Source organism: Conger conger, chromosome 10, assembly GCF_963514075.1.
Source record: "Conger conger chromosome 10, fConCon1.1, whole genome shotgun sequence".
Taxonomy (NCBI): Eukaryota; Metazoa; Chordata; class Actinopteri; order Anguilliformes; family Congridae; genus Conger; species Conger conger.
Genome location: NC_083769.1, coordinates 2,535,390 through 2,559,702, shown reverse-complemented (window position 1 = coordinate 2,559,702; position 24,313 = coordinate 2,535,390). Strand labels below are relative to the sequence as shown.

Below are 24,313 nucleotides of genomic sequence, written 5' to 3'. Positions count from 1 at the left end.
TATTGCATTCGTGATCTCCTGTTATGTCTGTGTCTGAATGTTTACCACCCGAGTCACTCCCCTGTCTGTGTGCTTCACTATTCGGGTGGTTTCGGTAGTTTTCAACCTTTTTTCCAGCCTCGCATTCCTTACTTCCGGCTTCTCTTGATAGTTAAATGTTGTAAAGCATATTCTTACTAACTACTACTAATTTAGCTATTGTACAGTACTAATCTGATTAATACACTTACTGCCTGTCTAACTAACAAACTAACAGTCACTTTAATTGGGTAGTTTAGCTTGAATCACGTAACTAACTCACTAACGTAATCTCTTAGCTTTCCACGCTGTTCTATAACTCTGCCTTCCTATGCTATCTCTGATTACTTAGTTTCAGTGAAGTGTTCACATCTGTCTCTTACTATCACTGTAAGTCCACCTTTCTCCCGAGTCCCGCCTAGATTGTCACCTTCCCTCATGTATTTAACCTCAGTCTCCGCTTTGCACTTTGTCAGAATGTTTATCATTTTCAGAGCCGAGATGTAAGTACGCCTGTTTATTGAGATTACTTACGACACCCCTTTGATTTGTTTTCCGAGTTTGCCTTGCCCTCTTGTTTTGGTTGCCCGTCTGTTTCTTTGGTTTTTGATTATTTGCTTCGTTTTTTTGCCTCACCCCTTTTGTACCTTTTTTTTGGGGGGTTTTTACGATTCTTTTGCTTTCTGATTTGGGAACTGTCTGTTGATCTCTTGGCTCTAAACCTTGGACTGAATGAACAACGCTTTTGGATTATCCCGTCTGCTTTTGGGTCCTCAGTACCGTATATAATAGCCTCTTTCAGTTGTTGTTTGTTTCAGGGTTTTTTTTCCCTCCAATCTCCTCTTCAGGAGGTGAAATGCATGCTCAATTGGGTCTGGTGATTGACTTGGTCAGTCTAAAACCTTCCACATTTTCTCCCTTAATGATGTGCTTAGTTGTGTTGGCAGTGTGTTTTGGGTCATTGTCTTGCTGCATGATGAAGTTGGCAGACAGAATGTTTTTGTGGACTTCTGAATTCATCCTGCTGCTAACATCGTCAATAAACATTATTGAGCCCACTCCAGAAGCAGCCCTGCAAGCCCAAGCCATGACACTTCCTCTAACATGCTTCACAGATGAGCTTGTATGTTTTGGATCATTAGCAGAACCTTTGTTTCTCCACATTTTGGCCTTTCCATCACTTTGGTTGAGGTTAATATTGGTCTCATCAGCCCATACAACTTTATTCCAGAATTTTTGGCTCATCTCTACTTCTTTGCAAATCGTAATCTCGCCTTATAAGTGGTTTGCATCTTGTGGCTGCTCTCTAAGTCTTCTTTGGACAGCTCATTGAGATACCTTCATCCCTGCCCTGTGGAGATTGTTTGTGATGTCACTGACTGATGTTGTTTGGTTGTTCTTCACAGTTCTCACAATGTTTCTGTCATCAACTGCTGTTGTTTTCCTTGGTCGACCTCTGTCAGTTTGCCAGCGGTTTCTTTCCTTTTCAGGACATTCCAAGTTGTTATACAATCTATCCCCAATGCTTGTGCAGTGGCTCTGATCAATTTCTTCTCTTTTCTAAGCTTCAAAATGACTTGCTTTTCTCCCAAAGACAGCTCTCTGGTCTTCATGTCTTCATGTTACTTTATCTTTTCTGCCACAAATACAGTCTTCACAGGCAAAACCCAAGGGTAAATGTTTTGTTTATCCAATCAATCTAATAGGACACATCTGGGCAACAAGAAACACCCATCAGTCACACCCATCTGCTCACCTAGAAATTGGTGGTCTGATACAAAATGTGATATATTCTAAGAAGCTGAACAAATCTAGATAGAAATACCAGGAAATCAAGGCTGAAGTTCAGGTCTGTCATCTCATGTACATCTTTTGACCTCAAACTCAATTGTCTTCTGTGTATAGCAAAAACAAATGAATTGACCTTGCTGTTCCAATACTTTTTAAGGGGACTGTATAATTGTTTGTAATTATGCATAGTAACCTACGTTGCATTTACATATGAAACAAACTAAAGTATGAAACAAAAAAGGACAAAATGTTATAAATATTGTCTTAATCAGGGGAGGGAAATGATTCCCTCATGACTAAATCGGAGGCTCTCATAAAGATAACATTAAAACGTCTTGTCGTTCTGAAAAACCCATTCCCTTCTAAATGCTCTTCTTAGAAAGATGGCTTATTGGTCGACAAGACGCTAGCTTCCAAGAGCTGAGCTAATTTCTGCCGTCTGAGTGTGATTTCATGAGGAAAACGAAACATAACCGTGATTCAAATGTCCCTCTGGTGAGGATTTTGGTACTGTATTACTTCCGGAAACAGACTTGTCAGCTCTTTCATGACAATGCAAGCTTCGCATGATGAAAAAGGGCACTGCTGTCGGAACCTGCAAGTATGTCAGCCCGCTGTGGATTAGTGCATATTAGTAATATCACTATCACTAACATATTTCAAAGTAATTACTGTGGAAAAAACAGAAAAGCACCAAATGAAACTCAAAACCACTGTATCCTCCTACAGGCCCTAGGTCTACACTGAATTGGCAATGAGACTAATGCATGGACATGGCTGCAGTTGCAGATAATTAGATATAAAAAATTAGGCTGGAAATTGGACATGTTGCGAGGCAAATTTATAAAAAAAATTAAATTAAAAATTAAATAATAATTATGATGCTAATAAATATAAGAACAATAATATTCCCCAAGTTAGCATAAGAATTAGGATGAATAAATCAAGCAATTCAAAGCGCAGCTCAATATTTTACTTATTGATTACAGCCATGTTACACAGAGCTGACCTTGCATCTTCAGGTGTCTGCCAGGAACTTGCAACAATTTTCTGGAATTGAATGTGCATTCAAGTTTTTTAAACATAAAATCAGTAAATCAGCTGTCACTGTTATCGGTTTCCCAGAGATGTACTGGACTGTGAAGGTCCTGTGTTCCATGTATGTTAAAGTTTACAAAAGGAGGGAAATATCAATGCCCTGCTGAAGGAAAATACTTTCAGGACAGGAATATACCCTGGGCAGGTTGCTGATCTATCAAAGTGCCGACACATAATTCACTCACACTAATACCTAGGGGCAATGTAGACCAGTTAACCTGACCTGCATGTCAAAACCAGAATACCCGGAGGAAAGACCATACAAAATACACACAGAGCCCCAGCAGGGATATTTCCCTCCTTTAGTTAACTTAGTTAAATATGGAAAAATACAAGTTAACTGGAGTGTTACCCGTGAACTTGTATTTTTCCATCAACAGAAGGTACAGTGTGTTTTTATGCAATAACACACCAGAAGTGGCGCCTTAGTGTGAGATAATGGCACTGCTGTGTTGCGCTTGCAGGCACGGTTCTGACAGCACCATAATAAAAGCACCATATTAATTTTTCAGACAAAATACATATTTTTTTCTCTGTACTCAATTTTAGTTGTGCCAGGCCTGCAGGTATGTGCAAAAAGGAGGGAGGTGCTCAGCGACTGCCCTCTGTTGCCAGGTCAATTTTTTAACACTTTGTGCTCACTCCTGGCCTTTTAACTGTCCCAAAACTGCCCCACAGAAGAATGGCAGAATCAGCCTTCTTTTATTACGCACCAAAAATGTGGAACACTCTCCCTAAAGAAATCAGAGAGGTGGGCTCAGTGCACCTTTTTAAACAGCGTTTGAAAACATATCTTTTTAACCTGGCCTTTAACTGTAATTAGTAATGCCTTTTTTTACCATTTTTATTTATATTATGTTACTGTTTTTATGTTTTATAATTTATTTTATTAATTGTGCTTTGCAATTTGTCCAGCATTTTTATGTTTTTATATTTCAGTTTTATTGTCAAAGCACTCTGGGCTGCTTTTATTGCATGGAAAGTGCTTTATAAATAAAGTTTATAATTATTATTATTATTATTATTATTATTATTATTATTATAAGACAAGTCACACCTCCTTTTGCTGGCTAAGTATGGGGTAAGGTATCAGATTACGGGGTTAGTGTATACATACAATCTCACTAGGATAGGTAACTTAATATGCAAATACCATGTTGATTTCAGACAGTTGGCATTTGACTGAAGAAATGCATTTCAGACAGCAGAATTATCTTTGAAATTGATATTATTTTGCATAATTATTTTGAATGCGTATTTATGAGTATTAAGTATTGATTTAACCTCTCGGTGTGAGGGAGTGGGGGCGGGAGCACAAAGTTACGCACAATGGGCCTTATTTATCAATATTTTCGGAAATCCGTGTGAAAATGTATGTGGGATCGGAAACGAACTAACACCTTTCGCCGTATTCATGAAAGAGGTGTAGACACAGCTTTTGTTTCGCATCCACGTGTGTATGTTGATGAATACCAAGTAATCGTAAATCAAAGGTGCGTGCACAAAATTAGATTAGCATAAATTGATGCCTTTAAAACCATATATGGAATTTCTGATTTTTAAAGAGATAGTCGAAGAAAGAAAAAACCTTCTCTGAAGCAGAGCTTAAAGTTCTGTTAATGGAAGTACAACAAGCCAAAAACATACACCAATCAGCCATAATATTAAAACCACCTCCTTAAACAATTAAAAAATTTAAACTGTAGAAATACGAGTCTATAAAACACTTAATCGTGCATTTTTCATATTTAGAAAAAATGAAGACCCGGCATATTTAAAAATGCATGGCATCTACTCCGACATGAATTTCTCCACATGCAGTACCATGTCATTCCAACAGAGGAGAGAAGGGTGAAACTGATGGAGGATTAGATGCCAAGCATTTTTAACTATGGTGGGTGGCCTTAATTTCTTTTTAAATATGAAAAATTCTACAGGTCCTAGTGCATCTGTCAAGATAGATGTCATCGTGAACACCAGTACGTACCAATATATTTTAATCACAGTGCACAACAGAGCTGTGGAAGACTAAAGCCTGGCAATATAGCCTAGCTGCTGTAAACTCTTCCTGAAGTAACACACTATGCAACAGGTAAAAAGAAAATGGTTCCACATTTGGCACTTTCCTTCCCACAGTGATGTCTGCAAGGCAGCCCTTTCAGCTCCGCCAACCATAGATTATGTGTACATATTATTACTTCGCTAGAAAGTTTTCGTATCTGTATTTATGATCCTGACCTAGCTAGTTTGCTAAACCTGTCGCGATTAGTTTACTATTTCGACAAGCTGCTGCCTTCCAGGCTTCACTGAGGGAGTATACATTGGGCTGGAGGAACGCATTGGCACATCATTGGAGACGTCGTTATGTGGATTCCCATCGGTGGGGGACAGCAATAGCCTGTAGCTACATTTTCCCTGTCCTTGCAGAGAGCCAGAAGGAGGTGTGACAAGCCTCAAACAAAGTGATTATGTGGCCATGCTTCAAGTCTTCTAATAAAGCTGTAAATGTAATGTAAAGCCATAGCAACAAAGCCTAATGCTGTGTTCACATCATATTAGAATGAACAAATTAGCACCTTCCGACTGGGAACAGTTCACGTCAACCTGATATTAAACACAAGGCAAACTCCTAAATACAAACAATACGCACAATACGAACAGCTGAAACCACTCGTGAAGTTTGTTCGGCTCCTACGGAAAAACTGATGAACTGAAAACGAAGTCCCACATTACTTGTGGAAATGCATTTCCGATGGATTTACGCTGAATTTAATTTGGCTAATGCTTCATAAATGAGGCCCAATATGTTGGATAACCATTAATATAATCTATGAGCGGAGAAGGGGGAATACAGACAATGGAAAATAAACTCTCTGGTGAAAGACCAACTGAAATAAAATAAAGTTGGTCGAAGAGTCTATGGAGACTAGCCAGGAATTCCTGAGGAAAAAAGATCCCGGAATGTCCCTATACAGGCTGGGGAAATGATGGGGGGTCTCCACCGGCACCAAGACACGGGTGAGCCCCGGCCGGGATGCCTGGAGAGTGGGGCACACCCTCATGGTGATCTTAAAGAGCCCCGTGTACCGGGGGTGAGCGTCCGGGACTACCCACAATGGCAAGTCCCTGGTTGTTGGCTTCTGGTGGGCAGAGGAACGCAGGAGAACCCAGGCCTGAAACCCAGGGATGCGTTGCGCAGGGTGGTGTGCTCATACTCCATCTAGGCAAGTCTCCAACTCCAGGAGGAGGGGTTCGCAGAGGCTAGGCACTCATGCTCTCCAAAGACTGGTTGGTGCGTTTGATCTGGCTGTTGATCTCCGGATCACATGGTCCGGAAAACATGGTCCACCACCAGTCCTTGGAGAAACGATCCACAATCACCAGGATTACCGTGTGATCTGATGGGGGCAGATAATCCATGGCAATGTGGCTCCAGTGACAGCTAGGGACAGACAATTGGTATAGGGAGGGGTGGTCCTCCTCCGGCCCATCATACAGTCGGGAGAGAACGTCTGGCTTGAGATTTTTTTAACCTGGATGGTAGGTCCACGAGGAGAAGAGTGTATGGACCACATAACTACACTTCCCATGATTTCACAGGACATTTCCGCAAAGTTTATTATTACATCAAATCAAATGTATTTCTAGAGCACATTTAAAAACAACCTACGTCGACCAAAGTGCTGTACAAATCAGAGCAGGCAGTAAAATCATAGTTAAAACTCACAATAAAAAAGAGTAAAAGCAAAAACACCTACATAAGCATTAATACACACAGCACACAGGTACAGAATGACAAAACATGGACATAGGCACATATAAAACCACATCAGGGTCTAAACGCTAAAGAATAAAAGTATGTTTTAAGCCTGGACTTGAAGGAATCAATGGAGGGGGCAGATCTGATCGAGAGGGGGATGCTATTCCACAGTCTAGGGGAGGCGAGGTCACCCCTGAGCTTGAGCTTAGATCTCGGGACAGCCAGGAGTGGCCCGCGCTCCTAAAGGAGACACACTGGGCCCCCAGCCCCCACGCTCCTAAAGGAGACACACTGGGCCCCCAGCCCCCCGCGCTCCTAAAGGAGACACACTGGGCCCCCAGCCCCCCGCGCTCCTAAAGGAGACACACTGGGCCCCCAGCCCCCGCGCTCCTAAAGGAGACACACTGGGCCCCCAGCCCCCCACGCTCCTAAAGGAGACACACTGGGCCCCCAGCCCCCAGCCCCCCACGCTCCTAAAGGAGACACACTGGGCCCCCAGCCCCCGCGCTCCTAAAGGAGACACACTGGGCCCCCAGCCCCCACGCTCCTAAAGGAGACACACTGGGCCCCCAGCCCCCGCGCTCCTAAAGGAGACACACTGGGCCCCCAGCCCCCAGCCCCCCACGCTCCTAAAGGAGACACACTGGGCCCCCAGCCCCCCACGCTCCTAAAGGAGACACACTGGGCCCCCAGCCCCCCGCGCTCCTAAAGGAGACACACTGGGCCCCCAGCCCCCAGCCCCCCACGCTCCTAAAGGAGACACACTGGGCCCCCAGCCCCCACGCTCCTAAAGGAGACACACTGGGCCCCCAGCCCCCACGCTCCTAAAGGAGACACACTGGGCCCCCAGCCCCCGCGCTCCTAAAGGAGACACACTGGGCCCCCAGCCCCCAGCCCCCCACGCTCCTAAAGGAGACACACTGGGCCCCCAGCCCCCGCGCTCCTAAAGGAGACACACTGGGCCCCCAGCCCCCAGCCCCCCACGCTCCTAAAGGAGACACACTGGGCCCCCAGCCCCCCACGCTCCTAAAGGAGACACACTGGGCCCCCAGCCCCCGTGCTCCTAAAGGCAGCACAGTGTGGCACAGGCAGCACAGTGTGACACAGTGTGGCACAGGCAGCACAGTGTGGCACAGTGTGACACAGGCAGCACAGTGTGGCACAGGCAGCACAGTGTGACACAGTGTGGCACAGGCAGCACAGTGTGGCACAGGCAGCAGAAGTACTGTTTCACACTGTTTGCGTATTGCATTATACTTCCTGTAGTTTTGTTGTTCTATCTTGAGGTCAGATTTCCTACAAAAATGGTAAAAAGAGGGTAGTTGCCATACTGATTAAAAAGTCCCTTAATTTTTAACTCATCTCACAAATAGAAGATAGAGATGGCAGATTTGTTCTTGTCAAAGGTAAACTTGAGCACAAAGAGATAACTATGTTTAATGTATCAGCCCCCCCCTGCAGGAAATGATACAGTCTTTCTAAAAAAGGTGCTCGACTTGATTGCTTCAGAAACTCAAGGTACCTTTATTTGTGCAGGAGGTCTTAGGCACCGTAGACGTTATTATATATATGCTTATTTTTCTGTGTGTGTTCTTACAAAAGAGCACATTTGAGATTTCCAAATATTCATTTTCCAAAACATTTAATTTTACAGACATTTTTGACATTGACTACCTTTTACTTAAAAACGTGATCAAGACTGCCCCCCTGTGGACACCCTGTGAATAACATGGAGTGGAGCAGCTGACCTATAATGTGAGGCTACAAAAAGACAACGGAGAAACATTTTTGGAAAAAAGGACACTTTTCGAAGCCCATAAGGAATGATATTATTGTAAATGCCCTACTCTACTTGTATTATTGTATGTTGTAAGTCTAAGCATTATTGTCAGTTGTAAGTTATAATTGTATGCATTATTGTATATGTTATGACCCCTTCTGACCTCATGTTTTGTTTTGTGTATTCCTTCTCATGAAAAAAAAAAGATCTAAAAAAGTATTTTAAAAATATATATATATATTAGCATGGCATTTTCTCAAAAATGCTTGGATGGTGCAGTGGTTAGCACTGCTGCCTCACAGCAAGGAGGTCCTGGGTTCAAATCCCTGTCAGCCGGGGCCTCTCTGTGCAGAGTTTGCATGTGTCTGTGTGGGTTTCCTCATATCTCCGTATGTCCTTGGTGCCACAATGGCAAGCTTGCCGATTTCAGCACAGTGTTTCTGTCCACCTGCACAGACCTGTAGGATGAACTCATATTCTTCCCTCTCTGCGATTGTTGTAGGACTCTTTTGTATCTCCTTACGACCTGCTGTGGATTTACCGCTACAATTGAAAAGGAAAAAATGGTTAATGAATTACAAAGTCCAATTTTTACAAACCAAAGCCTAGCAAATTACATATTCGGATTAACCCATCCTCAGATGATGAAGAGGAGGAGGAGGAGGAAGGAGAAGAGGAATCCTTGTCGATTCAGTCGTCCAGGGAAATCACACCTCCTTTACCCTTGGTACTGCTTTTGTTCTTGTCTAAAATAGAGCAAAGATAATCAACAAAACAGAAATAAACAGACATAAGACCTCAGAGTTATATCTCCACACAAGGAAACAGACTGTTGGTCCTGGATAGAGCGGCCAGCATTTTTATTTTAGTTAGCATACTTTACTAACTATGGTAAAATAGAGAGCATAAACATTCATTTGGATTTAGTCAGTTGGCTAAGAAGTGCATGTTTTAAATGTATCCAAACTATTTCATGTGTTTTATCCATTCTGAAAAATGTAACCTACACTTAAGAACTACGTAGAAACAGAATAGCAACCACCTGATCATACATTTCAAACAATAAAAGGTATATTCCATTGACATTTGCAACTTTATTCAAGTCAATAAGAATAACAGACAAGGTAAAGCTTGTGCATTTTGTACTTCCCGGTCCCTAATATACCTTACCTTGAGCTTTATACTTCCCACTCTTTTGTACTATCTACAACAATAAGACAGCACTTTCAGCAGGGCAAGTGCAGTGATACCCTCAATAAATATATTGTGATACACATTTTAGGGCATATCACCCAGCCCTAGAAATTGACCCCCTGCTCCCTGCACCCGGCACCCTGCGTTGGGAGGAGGGAAGCTATATGCATCCAATGTCAGGCACCACCAGTTAATGTCAATGTCTTTGCATCAGATCAGACAGGCAAGGGTCGAGAACCAGCAAACCGTAGTAATGCAGATTTATGCATTGCTCAGGCTTCCCTAATTGTTTAAATTTCCCTTGTCTTCTTACTAATCTATTAATGCTAGATCAGGATTGGGTAATACTAACATTCTAACCATGTGTTCATGTTACCTTACGTTTCTTGTGCATGTCATTTACTAATTTACTAATGCTAGGGCAGGATAGGTTTATTACTAATGATTAGTAATTATCTCGTTAACTTGTCAATCCTCCACACCTGATTTCCATTCTCATGCTGCTCTCAAGCTAATGTCTTGCGAAACTTTGCCTCCTGTTCATCAGTGCACGCTTTAGCGGTTTTGGCAAGCCACTGGCTACCCATTATGATCCAAGCCTGTTTATTGACCAAAGATTATTGACTTCTGTTTTGTTGACCATTGCCTGCCTATACCACGACTTTGTCTGCTGTCTTTGTGCTTTTGCCCCGCAGAGCAGACTTCAGTCTTGACTCTTGTGCCGTCATCGACCCTGAGCCTGCCTACCGTCCGCCTGTACTTCTGCCCCGCTGAGAGCTTTCCTGGCTACCGGACTTTTTGCATGGTGTACCGATTACGAGACTGCCTTCTCCCTCGGTACTGTACTTTGGTTTTGGCTGGATTTTACGTTCGCTTGTTTTTTGACTACGCTCACTGGACATTCCCTGAATAAAGCCCTGACGGGACTTTATTACACCCCTTTTGTCTGAGTTGTGCATTTTGGGTCCAACACCCCACGCACCCGTCCCACTGCCTGAGTTATAGTCCTTAAATTCTGGTTTCAACATACACATTTGATGGGCCGTATCCACCTGAGGCAAAACGAACATAGTGCGAGCATAGTTGCACAAGCGTTGTGTATCAAGCTGATATTTGTAAATTCGGCAAGCTAACTAATAGCTCATTTGCTTGTTGCTACCGATAACGAACTGGTATCGCTTTATAAGAAGATATGCATTCTTCGCCTGGATAATAAGCAATAGTATACAGAGTTTCAGTGATCGCTTGTCTGGAATGTAATTTGGGCAGCTACATGTTCCTTTTATCTCTTTCTGTGTTCAATCATACGTGTTTAGTTAAACCTTTATTTGCAGTTGCATCATTTGTGGTACACTATCATATCTTAGTTATATAGCCATATAGCCAATTCCATAGCCAAATAAGTCGCTTGCTCATAATATAGTTGGTTAGCTAAAGTGAAAACTTCAAAAAGACAAAACCTATAAATAGTGTTGTACAGCACAGTACAGCAACGTTTCATAAAGTCACCTGTTCGGGGAACATTTTCTTATTAGAGCACTACAGTGCATGTTGTGGTTTGAGGGTGTTGCTGCAATTCCTCTTGACTGTTAGGAGTCCGAAATTACCTATTGTATCTTTAAATTATAGTGTGTTGATAACGTGATTTTAGTGAAATTAACCTAAAACCCACGCATGCCTGAAATCTAACTAGAACTCTCGTATTAAGGTAAATTCAGCCGTGATAATTGTTGGAATTGGACTGCACTGTTGGAATTGTTATAACACCACAGTTAAACTAACGTTACAAAGCAATTTCCACTGCCAAGTTCTGACGGCTCCAGCCACTTAATGTTATGCATACCAGTTGCGATATTAGGCTACTGTGTAACTCTGCAAAACTTTGACCACGGTTTTACATTCCATTAATGGCATTTTGTAAGGCAAACAAAAGGCAACATCAGCAGCTGTTATAATTCTCAATGTAATTATGGATAGCCCGTTTCAAAAGCAGTCTTAAAAAATCTTGTTTAAATTTACCAGTTGTAAGGTTAGTTTCATAACGTCTCTTTAACGTCTCTATAACGTTTACTTCTGTGCCTTCTTTGCAGTGGAAATAGCAGACATTCAGAGTCATAACATGTGCAACATGTGAAAAGTAGTGTGCAATGAATGAGTTCTCTTAAAATATGTTATGTGAATTTCAATGTTTCCATGTCCAAGTCCAACGTTTACTATCATCCTAGTAAACACATAACCTAATAAACTAGTAGCCATGTGCACACTGCATAGTGCCCAGAATATCACAAATACAAGTATCCCCAAGTAATCTGTAATCATAGTTCAGCCCCTCCATCAGATAATCTTGTTAAATTTCGTCAGCATGTAGCTACAGGCATAGATAAATTGCGTCATACTGGTGGGTGTTATATTATTTCAAGATAATAAAGTAGCTATAATGAATACACTAAAAGCATTAAGACATGGCATGTAAGTGACTTGCCCTACTATTATACTATAGTAGGCATCAACACTACACAGCATTTACGGGCATAAATAAACTTCATGGCTCATGAAGAATATTATTATCAATATTAATATTATATTCTTATCAATAAGCACAAATCTTAATACAAAATCTAATTGTAATTTTCTAATCTACGTGTAAAATTGTGCATCTAATTACTGTTACTTTTTTCTCACACTTTCTTTCTCCTAGTAAAAAACGAATCCGTGTGGATGATTTGAGCTCAAAGATCTTTTACTCAAAGATTGTCTACTCTGGGTCTTCAATGGAAAAAATGTTACAACTGGCCTTCCAGTAAGTAGTGTAATTAATAATTGTACTATCAAAACTGTGCCAAATCCTACGATTGTCATAACCCCTAATCCTAACTGTAAACCTCGAACCCTAACCCCAAACACTTAAAGGAGCACTTGTTTCAGTTTAGATTATTTGGATGAAATGCTTAAATTAATTTATGTGTGTAGGCATTTTTAAAATCACCATTAGTGTAGCCGTTTCCTAAATATGGGGCAAGCTTCTCATGCAATTTTTCTACTGTAAATCCAGATTCAAAACTGTAAGGTTGTATTTCTTCAACAAAATCAAAAACCTTGTCCACGAACTCGGCGAAGTGAGAGCTGTCCGTCATATCGCTCAGGCTAGCCAAGGTGTGAGAGCTGTCCGTCATATCGCTCAGGCTAGCCAAGGTGTGAGAGCTGTCCGTCATACTGCTCAGGCTAGCCAAGGTAGGGTCCGTGAGTGTCATGTGATCGCCTGGATGGGTGGCCGCCCATAAACCAGCCTCTGCGTTCAAGGGTGGAGTTTGAGTGCCCATTACCTTCTGGGAGAGTCTGGAGATTCAAACCAAACAGATTCAAAGTCACTGAATGTGTTTGCCCTTAAAGGTTTTGCCATATATTTAGGAAACTGCTACACTGATGCTGATTTTAAAAATGCCTACACACATAATTTCTGCATTTAATCCAAATAATCTTAATTTAAACGAGTGTGACAGCGCTCCTTTAACCTAACCCAAAATCCTAACCCCTATCTACCAAATCCTAATCCCCACACTGACACTGTACATACTGGTAAAATGTCAGACAAACAATGTAATGTTCAGAGTTATGGTACATATGCCATAAACACACTTCATAGATTTGATCATTCTATCTTGTCTTTCTTTACATAAAGCATAGCAAAGAACAGCAGATATGCTGCTAGATCTGCCGTCAAAACCATAAATATAAAATCATGCTGGTTTCTAAAAGCATAGGTCACAATTTATTTGAGATTGTTTTCAGTGAATAACATAAGCAGAATTTATTTAAAATGTTGTTTGGTGAATTCGTTTCTTATGTTTTCCTTCCTAGTAAACTCAATCTAATATCCCTGATTCCATGATTAAGGTAATAGGTTACAAGTATTATTATTGAATAAATATAACAAAAATATAACAATCATACGTATTGGTTAAGTTGCAGTTACAGTTAAGCCACAATAAGACCCGCATAGCCGTTGGGCCCTTGAGAAAGGCCTCTAATGCTGCATTGTTCTAGGGGAGGATTATCTCCTGCTTAGTCTAATCAACTGTACGTCACTCTGGATAAGAGCATCTGCCAAATGCCATTAATGTAATGTAATGATATAACGCATAATATTATCGATTAAGGAGTAACATGGTGGTTGAATGTGACATTGGCCAGTTGTCTCTAGACAACAATAAAACGAATGTGCATAATTTTTTAAAATTATTATTCAGTCATTTAAATGTATTTTAAAGCTTATTTTTCTAAGCCTAAATATCCCACTATAAGAGTTCACCCCAACCGTCTGGGCGTGGTAATGAGAACTGTCAATTAGCTATGACATGCCCCCACTTTATAGGGGAGGGATAGGGGGAGTGGCTATCCTCATGTGACACACTACTAGGAGAACATTCTCAACTGGTTGAAAATAGGATGAAACGTTTAAAACGCTTACTTCTCCTAAACTGAAGAATGGACATATTTAATACTTTCATCGTGTTTCACTTCAATGCCCTCTTGTGCAAATAGCATATAAAAACCTAGAAAGTGTGGCCAACCACCATGTTACTCCTTCAACATACCTTAATTTTATTGAGTACTGTGTATTTTATAGGTGTGTCATTTTTTACAGTGTAGATTCACCGACAAGTGATTCATAAAACACTCACCTAACTAATTGTGACCAGTAACACACATAACGCACAGCCGTTGGGCAAGGCCCTTAACCCTGCATTGCTCCAGGGGAGGATTGTCTCCTGCTTAATCTAATCAACTGTACGTCGCTCTGGATAAGAACGTCTGCCAAATGCCAAAAATGTAATGCAATGTAACATAACTGAAAATAGTTAAGTAATAATATTACCTAATGCAATGCATTGTGTAACACCTTACCCATAACACAAGCTTATAGACAAATGTGGTCATTCTTGGAATGTTTGTGAGTAATTGATGGTCGATTGTCCTTCATCATATATTCATGCCGTTCAAACGTAATGGTTAAAAAGATACATTATATTATGGGTCACACACTTTCATAGAACACAGAATGATTTAAATTGTGCCAACAGATGGATCCACTTGATAGAGACATCTCAGTCAGGCATATTATTGTATATTACTGGATAACACTTTTTCTGCAATTCTGATGAGGGCAGGAAATTTACAAGCATGACATCCCTGCCAGAAAATCAATGACTTTTTTAACGTTAAATAATTTAAAAAAGAGTCAATAGATCTCATGCATAGCAGCGTTTGAAATGACATGAGCGACTGTAACAGTAATAAGTCATGGAATGGGCAGTTGCCCCACCGTGTAGTGGGGGGTTACTTAGTATTATTGTTACTAATAATAATAGTAACAATAATAATTAACAAATATATAATAATAAAGTAGTAATAATATTATTAATAATAATAAATAAATAAATAATGAAAAATATAAAAAGCTCAGCTCAACACATTATTTCCCTTAGTTTAAAAAAACGATACTCAGTCAATGTGTATGTAATGAAAGTCAGATGTAATGAAAAAGACAAGGCCTTGTGCAGGCCTAACCCCTCCAAGCTTGCATGAGAGGTTGAGGCTAACGGCTACCTAACAACAGGAAAACCTGGTCTGTCAAAAAGACATACCTACATCATCTATGTTAGCCTATTAATAGTGACTACTAGGAAAATTAAATGCGATTTGTGTGGCCATAAAATGAAGCTGAAGTGATTGCCTGGACCACATGAAATGGTTGGTAGCCCATAGTAGCTGCTAGGGATGAATGTTTTTTCCCGAAAATAAAATATTTCCGCCGTGTTACTCCTTTAATAATACTCCCTGTAACCACTCCCCATCATTTTATTAAATAATTTTTGGAGTGCACATAATCTGAACTCCAGACACAGCTTGAAATTTACTAGCCAGGTTCTGTGATCTGTTTACTGAGACATCAAAGTGTTTTTTAGCCCACTGTGCTCCCCAGAGGTCGGACGTCGACATCCCAATTTTTTAATACTCAACTTCACTGTGGGTATGACACACATCTGCTTTCATGCATCTCTGTTTCAATGCCAAATATGCTGATGCTGCATCAAAACTTTCAATTTGGTCTCATCTGACCACTTCAACTTCATTCAGTCATGCTTTAAATGACCATATGAGACAAAATGAGACCAAAATTTCATGTATGGACGAAAGCTCATTGGTGAAATCTGGTGGTGTAATTAGAGCATGATTGTTATAAAAATGACAGACACTACTGCTACTGGACCAGGAATTCAGCTGTGCTGATATTTCTCTGAAGTGAGCCAATTGAACATACATGATTCTCATTGTGTAAATAAGCTAAATTAGTTAAACAAAGTGATTTGGTGTTTTCTAAGTCATTATAATTATCTGAGATAATATCTAATTATCCATGTTGTACAGTGCTCTAGAGTTACATGGCTGTGCCTGAACCAGCAGTTTTATAACTAATGAGCAAGCGTACAGTGTTTTTGGCCATGTCATTTAAACTTCACATCATAAGCTAAATATATCTGATTAATGTCACTGTTTTTCATGTTGCATTTTTAATCCAGGAGGTGTCAGAAACATGAGGAATAAGACACAACTCAATTTTCAGCCATTGTAAAGTATCCCTTTTTAACTGGATGAGATTTCTGTACAGGTTTACAGGTTTACAAAATGCCAATAACAGACAACAATGGCAATCAAAAGCCGAGAATCAAGAATAGATACTGAAAGTTTTCTTATAGCTGCACTTTGGAACTGATTGAATACACCTCACTAGTCAGAAACAGCTGTCAAATGTCCAATTACTTTTTGTCCCAAATACCTCACTGTAGATGTTCAAGTAATTTTTTCAAATAAGCTTTCAAATGTGGATTCTTCATATGTGTATATTCCATATATGAATATATTTTTTTCCCATCATTTTAATGTCTTTACAAATTGAAACTTGAAGCTTTCACATATGATCATGTGATCAGGTTAACATACATACAGCATTTTGCAAAAGTAGGGACCTGTAATTCTGTACAGTTAAGATGCTATGAAAAAATTTGATGTTCTAAATATTGAGAATATTTACAATAAATAGTTTAAAAAGATAAATCATACAAATATCTGGTGTGACCACCCACCTTTCAAACTGCATCAGTTCTCTGTCCTGCTGTTTTGGCTGGTATTGTCCTGTATTCCTGTATTTACCTATCTAGACCTCTAGAGGGCTTGCCGGCTTAGCTCAGCAGGAATAATTGCCTCCCGCATGTGGAATGCAGGTATAATCATGGCTGATTGCAGTCAACTGCTTGAAGAGCTATTTAAGTCTCTTCCTGGCACTGCTCTGAGCTTTGGTGGTTCAGTTTAACATGTACACAGAGCCGGTAAGGTATCGAGGTAGACAGTCAGAGGTTTAGGACTGAATTGCTTTTATTCTTGAGAAGCATTCAGCTGGAATTTTAAAATGAGAAATTAGAAATAGAGAAGTTTAGGGACCAAGTTTGTTTTTTCCTTTGGGTTGGTTAGTTCCTGAAAACATTCCCTTGTTTTTTTGTTTTTGTTCTGGGTTCTGTTTCTGTTTTGAAGAGTGAGTGGCAGAGTTTGGCGCATGAAGTTTAGCCCATTCCAAACCTGCCAGTAAAATATCTTGTTTCATCTGACCAGTATAGCTCAGGTCAGCTTTTATTTTCTGTTAGCAGATCGCTGGGGAGTTTGCTTCCTTTTGTTCTTTCCTCGCTTATTTTAGTGGTTATCCAACTTATCGTTGGTAACTTTGTGATCCTTTCCTGGTCGCTCTTGGTCTCGGCCCTGCTCCCTCACAGGTATGTTCCAAGCGTGTTGAAGAACATTTCTTCTGCCGACTTTGGCTGTCCCGCTTCTGGCTCTCCACGTAATCCCAGACAGCCTCAAATCAAGTTTCTACCTGAAAATGAGTATATTAGCAATATGCTACTTTATGTAATGAAATGCACATTTTTTTTTTCTGTAAAATAAAATGTGTTTTCAATCTAATTGACAATCAGCTACAACATCCTTTCTCCTGCACCGTCGCCGGACCATCAAACTGTAGTAAGTGTTTCTGGTGAAAATGTATCATGTTTTGTCGAATATCGTCACAGAATATCGTCTGGTTTTATTCATGCTGGCGACCAATGTATGATGAATTGACTTGTAAAATAAAGAATGTACAATTTGTGGAAGGCCTTCCTGAATCTTTGACTGAAGAGCTACTTCCGTTACATAAAACCCATTTGATCGTCATTGACGACCTGATGGAAGCAGCCAGAGAGGGCTCACGGTGGAAAAGGCAGAAATTGAGAATCAAGATTTATTGCAAAACTTATTTGAGGGCAAGAAGAGTTGTACAATAAATCTTAATGCCAATATATCTTGTTCAAAAAAAAAAAAAAAAAAAAAAATGCAAGATGACTTGACAAATGTACCCCAGGCATTCAACATTCTTCCTAGAATCTTTTGAAGATGCTACCTGGAACCCTTACGCCTATCTTTTGGTGGACTTAAGAGCTCAAACACCAGAAGACTTTCGCCTCAGAAGTGGTATGTACCCTCAAGAGTGGCTGGTAATTTATGTTCTAAAGAGAAAATAATGTCACGTATTCAACGACATTCTTTTAAAAGGGTTATTTGAAGGCAATGCACAACAATGACAAACCATTTTACAGTCGGCTTCTCTGGAACTCATAAACACAATTTGTGAAATGGCTCAATGTTTTACATGGTAAGATACCTCTTAACAGACAGAGCTGCAGCTGAAAAAAAATAAGGAAAGTAGTAGATGGGGACTAAACTGCTAATGAAAAAAATCTATAAATAAAAAGAATCAAAAGGGCGGATTCCTTCTATCTCTACCGAGTGTAGCAATACCCTTTCGATAACATCACACATGGAGCATGCTCAAAAGATGTTTCTAGTACTGCCAAATCAGCTGGATAAATGAATCTCACTTATACCCCAGAACCAATCCGTCAAACTGTTTAAAATGAATAGGATCAGACCATACGCAACATCTTAGCAAGGACTGATGTGGGTTCTCATGAGAAGGCAAAGCTGTACATGATTGCTTTACAAAGCTTTTGTCAAATGAGATGAAAAATAAACAAGTCAATGAACCCTAACATTACCCATGGAGGGTGGTTCAGAAACAAATGGTCAAAAAGCATCTAGTGGCGTTAACGATGCTGAGGATATCACCCCGGTTCAAGATGTTATACAAAGTGTTCCAGCTAGAAGCAAAAGAAATTCCACCTGAGTTTTAGATAAAATGTCTAAATCCGAACACCCATAAAAACGACAACAAAAACCTCCAGTCTAGAGGCCCATGAGATCCATGAGCCTTTTTTATTTTATTTTTTTTACCAGTTTTAGACCATTCAATGTGGTTAGATTGTTGATGTTTGTGACAATAATGCAGTGACAAAAATGTAAGCATGTTCAACATTTTATTTGTCTTAATAAAATTACATTACATTTGACTGGTGTTTTTGTCTCTTTACTCACAAGCATTACATGTTTTAAAGGTCTTAAAATAGTTTGTACATAACATGTTTTTCACACATTTATTCAGGTATATTTTGGCAACATACTTCGAAACCATTGCATCATTCATTTTTAAATTATCAGAGTATAGCGATATAGTTTGACTAAAAGGGGTTCCCATGGTGCAAGTAAAATACGCAATGCTGACCACACGTCATGTTGAGCGGGTCTTGCACTTGCACAGTGCTGTAAACAGACTTTGCAGTTTTTCTGTAGAAAAGTATTGATGCTGTCTAGGAAATAATCAAAGTCTTGGGGGTCAAAGAATTCACCAGTTTTATCTGCACACAGAAACAGAGCTAGCCAGTGTTCTCCAGCTTTGTTTTGGGGGTGTGTATTCACAATGTACATGGCTGGTAAATTGTGTCACTTATCTGGTAGCATGGTGGATGGTGCAGTGGGTAGCACTGCCGCCTCACAGCAAGGAGGTCCTGGGTTCAAATCCCCGTCGGCCGGGGCCTCTCTGTGTGGAGTTTGTTCTCCCCGTGTCTGCGTGGGTTTCCTCCAGGTACTCCGGTTTCCTCCCACAGTCCAAAGACATGCATGTTAGGCTGATTGGAGAGTCTAAATTGCCCATAGGTATAGGAGTGTGTGAGTGAATGGTGTGTGTGCCCTGCGATGGACTGGCGACCTGTCCAGGGTGTATTCCTGCCTTTCGCCCAATGTATGCTGGGATAGGCTCCAGCCCCCCTGTGACCCTGTTCAGGATAAGCGGGTTAGGATAATTAATTAATTAATAGCTTAATTAGTAGCTCATCACAGGCCACAACCCCCCCCCCCCAAACACGCATAAACAATCAAATTTACAGTTCTGGGTAGGGGGGTTCTGAATCTCATCTCCAGGCGCAGGTTTCCAGTTTTGATCAGGGATCGATGCTGGCTAAAGCTGTCATCAGGGGCCAGATTGAAAGCATAAAGCGAGCAGCTGCTTGTATATTCTTGATGGTTTATAAACAGGGGCTAGTCCTCAGGCCCACACTGACTCTCAGAGGCCCGTGGCTACATGGTTGTCATGGACCCTGTAAAACCCCACGCTAACCCCACAACGGAATTTAGCGCGGGCCGAAGGTATTTGCATGCTTGTCCTTCTGGTGTTGCTGGAAGAATATTAGTAGGGTTAAATAATAATGACCGCTATGCGGAGAGTCAATGAATAAACCACGTTACAAAGACAGTAGTACCACTCTGCCTTCCGCTCTTTACTGGTCTGGGCTGACCAAGAATCTCCACAGTAGGGCCAATACATTTACCTTCGTTATCTGACTTCATTTAAGATATAATTTAGAAATTTGGTTTTGAAACATACGCGAACCTTGGGAGTGATTACACTCGACTGTTACCTGCGCCACCATGACTCAATATATGCTCCCAGGATTAGCATTATTGTTGAATCTCAGTTTGGCGGAGAACTCAGAGGCTGAGGGTCTAGCCAACACAATACATGCACTACATTTGACATGATAGTTGCGAGCCCAGGTCAGCGTGCATTTAGAGGGCTCCTTAGAGCTAACTTGACACAGGCCGAACTTGGCTGCCTTTCCAAGCGTGGAAACACCACAAGAGTACCAAGCCACTGATCAGTTGCTCGTTGGTCAACCCTGAGTATTCAGTCGTGATTTAGGCTGAAAAGGTACAAGATGAACTAGAGTCATGGAGATCATGCAAGTTACAAACAAAATAATTTATTCGCAGGCAGGCAGGTTATTAGCTTTAGATATAATAGTCAATTACAATATACAAAAAATTAAGAATAGAGATAGAGTAAATCATCATTCCTAGCCTGCTTTGGCTACACACAAACACAGAACGTACATAGTGTGGGAAGCCGGTTACGATCTTCCGCTGCTACACATACGTAGAATAAGCCGTGTGGGAAGTCGAATGCGATCTTCCTGATACTTACATACACAAGACATGCAGTGTGGGAAGTCGATTGCGATCTTCCCAGATTGGTCTGTCTCCCTTGCTTTTATGCCAAATCATACCTTTGAAACCAGGCGGCAGTGCCATAAATTGACCTGGAGGGGTGGTCAAATCTGGAATTTAGACCCCCACCCTTGGGGGTTGTTAAGTAGGGAAAATTAGATTTATGACCAGAGAGGATATGTAGGTTTTCCCTTGAGTTACTGAAACTATGGTTTATTACACTCCATTTGGTATGAAATGTTCTCATCCGATTCCTTGATTTTACCGGATCACATCCATACCAAACAGATTATCCTTATGTTTTCTTATGATGTAGTTGTGACAAAGTCCACCATTAACCCAGGGGAGAAGTATAGGATGTAAAGACAGAAGTCCAGCAGGACTGGGGGCACTGTAGAAGTGTCCTGAGTCTTTCCGATAGGAGGTGTCCAGGTGGGTCACGGACACATTCTTTTCCCATGACCTACTGACCCCTGAACTAAAACACCCCCAGAACACCCCCACAGCCACAGTCCATCTTCCCCTTGTCTCAGTGTCTCTAGATGCGGACATTCTTGGGAGCCAATGGTTTGACTCCCCCAAAGGAAGTCCGAATCAGAGAGCTTACTGGAGATACCTGGAGAGAGATATATTTGAGAGTTTTCGTGACAACCGTATTATGTGATAAATATGGTTTGTGCCTCTCATGGTAATATACCTTTTGGATAAACCTGATTTGGGTGAATTAAAGGAAAGGAGACAAAACCCCAGATTGCTTGGTTTCTTCTCCTTATCTCCAAAATCCAAGCCTTTGTTCTTGACCCTAAAAATGGGTCACCCTTCTGGATTTTAGAGCCAAACCCCCACCAGGCAGACCTTGGTCAGGGGGCTAAAACAAATGGCTTCTACAGAGACAGCTTTTGCCCAGTTTCCCCTCGGCTCCTGGACAGTTATGATATCAAAGGTAGACTGTTACAAAAACTAGACCATTACACCAGTTGCACTGAACCAATCAGAATAACACCAAACATTACTATATTCTGACCTGGGATTATCATGACACATCTTTATGCCATCTCCAGTATTCCTGTGCTCAAAACCTGTAAGGAATGTCAGAGAAGGGGGGCTCTACAGGGGGCCCAGGGAGACTCCTCCAGGAACCCCACTGTATTCTCCCCCACAGGCATGGGTGCCAAAAGGTGGGGACTAATGATGTATGCTCCGGGGGGGAAAGTCAGCAAGCTGACCAGCGCATGACACCAAATGTTACTTATTACTGGCTTACACTAGTACCACAGTACCACAGTACCACAGTATCCCAGTACCACAGTACCACAGTACCACAGTAGCCTAGTATGTTAAGTATTGTAAGCCAGTCATAAGTAACATTTGGTCTCATGCGCTGGTCAGCTTGCTGACTTCCCCCTCCCGGAGCATACATTGTTAGCCCTCACCTTTTGGCACACATGCCTGTGGGGGAGAGCTAGAGAAGGCTTCTTAGAGGCGCCTTCTTGGGCCCTGGGGGCCCCCCTTTTCTCACATTCCTGACAGGTTAGAGCACAGGAATATTGGAGATGGTATAAAGATGTTTCATGATAATCCCAGGTCAGAATATAGTAATGTTTGGTGTTATTCTGATTGGTTCAGTGCAACTGGTGTAATGGTCTAGTTTTTGTAACAGTCTACCTTTGATAGCATAACCATTCAGGAGCCGAGGGGAAACTAGGCAAAAGCTGTGTCTGTAGAAGCCATGTGTTTTAGCCCCCTGCCTGGTGGGCCTGGCTGTAAATTATAGATGGGTGACTCACTTTTAGGGTCAAGAACTAAGGCCTGGATTTTAGAGATAAGGAGAAGAAACCAAGCAATCTGGGGTTGTGTCTCCTTTCCTTTCATTCACTCAAATCAGGTTTATGCAAAAGGAATATTACCATGAGAGGCACAAATACATATTTACAGCATAATGCAGTTATCATGAAAACTCCCAACTACAGCATTCATAGATTTGATGGGGCGGCCTGTAGCATAGTGGTTAAGGTCAGGAAGGGCTGCCATTTGTGAGGGGCCTGAGAGCCCCTCATTTGGGCACTGCTGCCATTACACCGGTGACTGTTCTCCTAGATTAAATATTCAAAACTGCTATTAAGATAGTAAATAGACCTGGTAAAACCTTGAAAACATTGCCCATGTGATCCTTGTATTATTGCATTAAGTCTTATGTAATGGTAACAGGGAGTGCATGTAAAATGGATAATCAGGAGGGAAGTTTCATGATAACTGCAACATAATAAAACATAAGGGTAATCTGTTTGGTATGGATGTGATCTGGTAAAATCAAGGAATCGGATGAGATACATTTCATACCAAATGGAGTTTAATAAACCATAGTTTCAGTAACTCAAGGGAAAACCTACACATCCTCTCTTGGTAATCATCTTATTTTCCCTACTTAACAACCCCCAAGGGTGGGGGTCTAAATTCCAGATTTGACCACCCCTCCAGGTTGATTTATGGCACTGCCGCCTGGTTCCAAACGTATGATTTGGCATAAAAGCAAGGGAGACAGACCAATCTGGGAAGATCGTATTCGACTTCCCACACAGCATATTGTACGTGTATGTAAGTATCAGGAAGATCGTATTCGACTTCCCACACAACATGTCTTGTGTATGCATGTATGTATGTGTAGCAGCGGAAAATCGTATTCGACTTTCCACAAGGCATATTCTATACTCTGTGTTTGTGTGTAGTCCAAGCAGGCTAGGTATGATTATTTACTCTATCTCTATTCTTAATTTGTGTATTTTGTAATTGATTGTGATATTCTGAAGCTAATAACCTACCTGTCTGCGAATAAACTATTTTGTTTGTAACATGCGTGATCTCCATGACTCTAATTCACTTGTACCTTTTCAGCCTAAATTACAACTGAATACTCAGGGGGAAATGGTGGCTAAAGACCGACCGATCGCCGGCGTGGTGCATCTGTGATAGTTCTAAGCTGTGAGGCCAGCAAGTTTCTGTCCGTTAAAGGGTCGGGGGACGCACGGTTCTTGTAATCTGGTGCGAAGGGAACCCATGGGCATTACGGCACTGGTTCCTGCCAAATTAGCTGTAAGGAGCCCAGACAATGCTACGCCGACCCGGGATCGCAACTATCATGGCAGGTTTGCATGTATTGTGTTGACTGGACCCTCAGCCTCTGAGTT

The 24,313-nt window shown here is 41.2% G+C and overlaps 1 protein-coding gene and 1 long non-coding RNA gene across 2 annotated transcripts in view; both read right to left on the bottom strand.

The window, feature by feature from the left end:
- Positions 1-8,748: 8,748 nt before the first annotated feature.
- LOC133138217 (uncharacterized) lies at positions 8,749-9,886 on the bottom strand. The gene is made up of 3 exons (XR_009709696.1): positions 9,618-9,886; positions 9,065-9,193; positions 8,749-8,990 (listed from the first exon to the last, which is right to left on the bottom strand). It is a non-coding gene; the product is annotated as an uncharacterized LOC133138217 (long non-coding RNA).
- Positions 9,887-12,877: 2,991 nt separating this feature from the next.
- Positions 12,878-24,313, bottom strand: part of frs3 (fibroblast growth factor receptor substrate 3) — a 59,616-nt gene continuing 48,180 nt past the window's right edge. The window contains exon 8 of the mRNA XM_061258836.1: positions 12,878-12,977. The gene's annotated coding sequence lies outside the window, so the exon portion shown is untranslated. The remainder of the gene's footprint in view (positions 12,978-24,313) is intronic.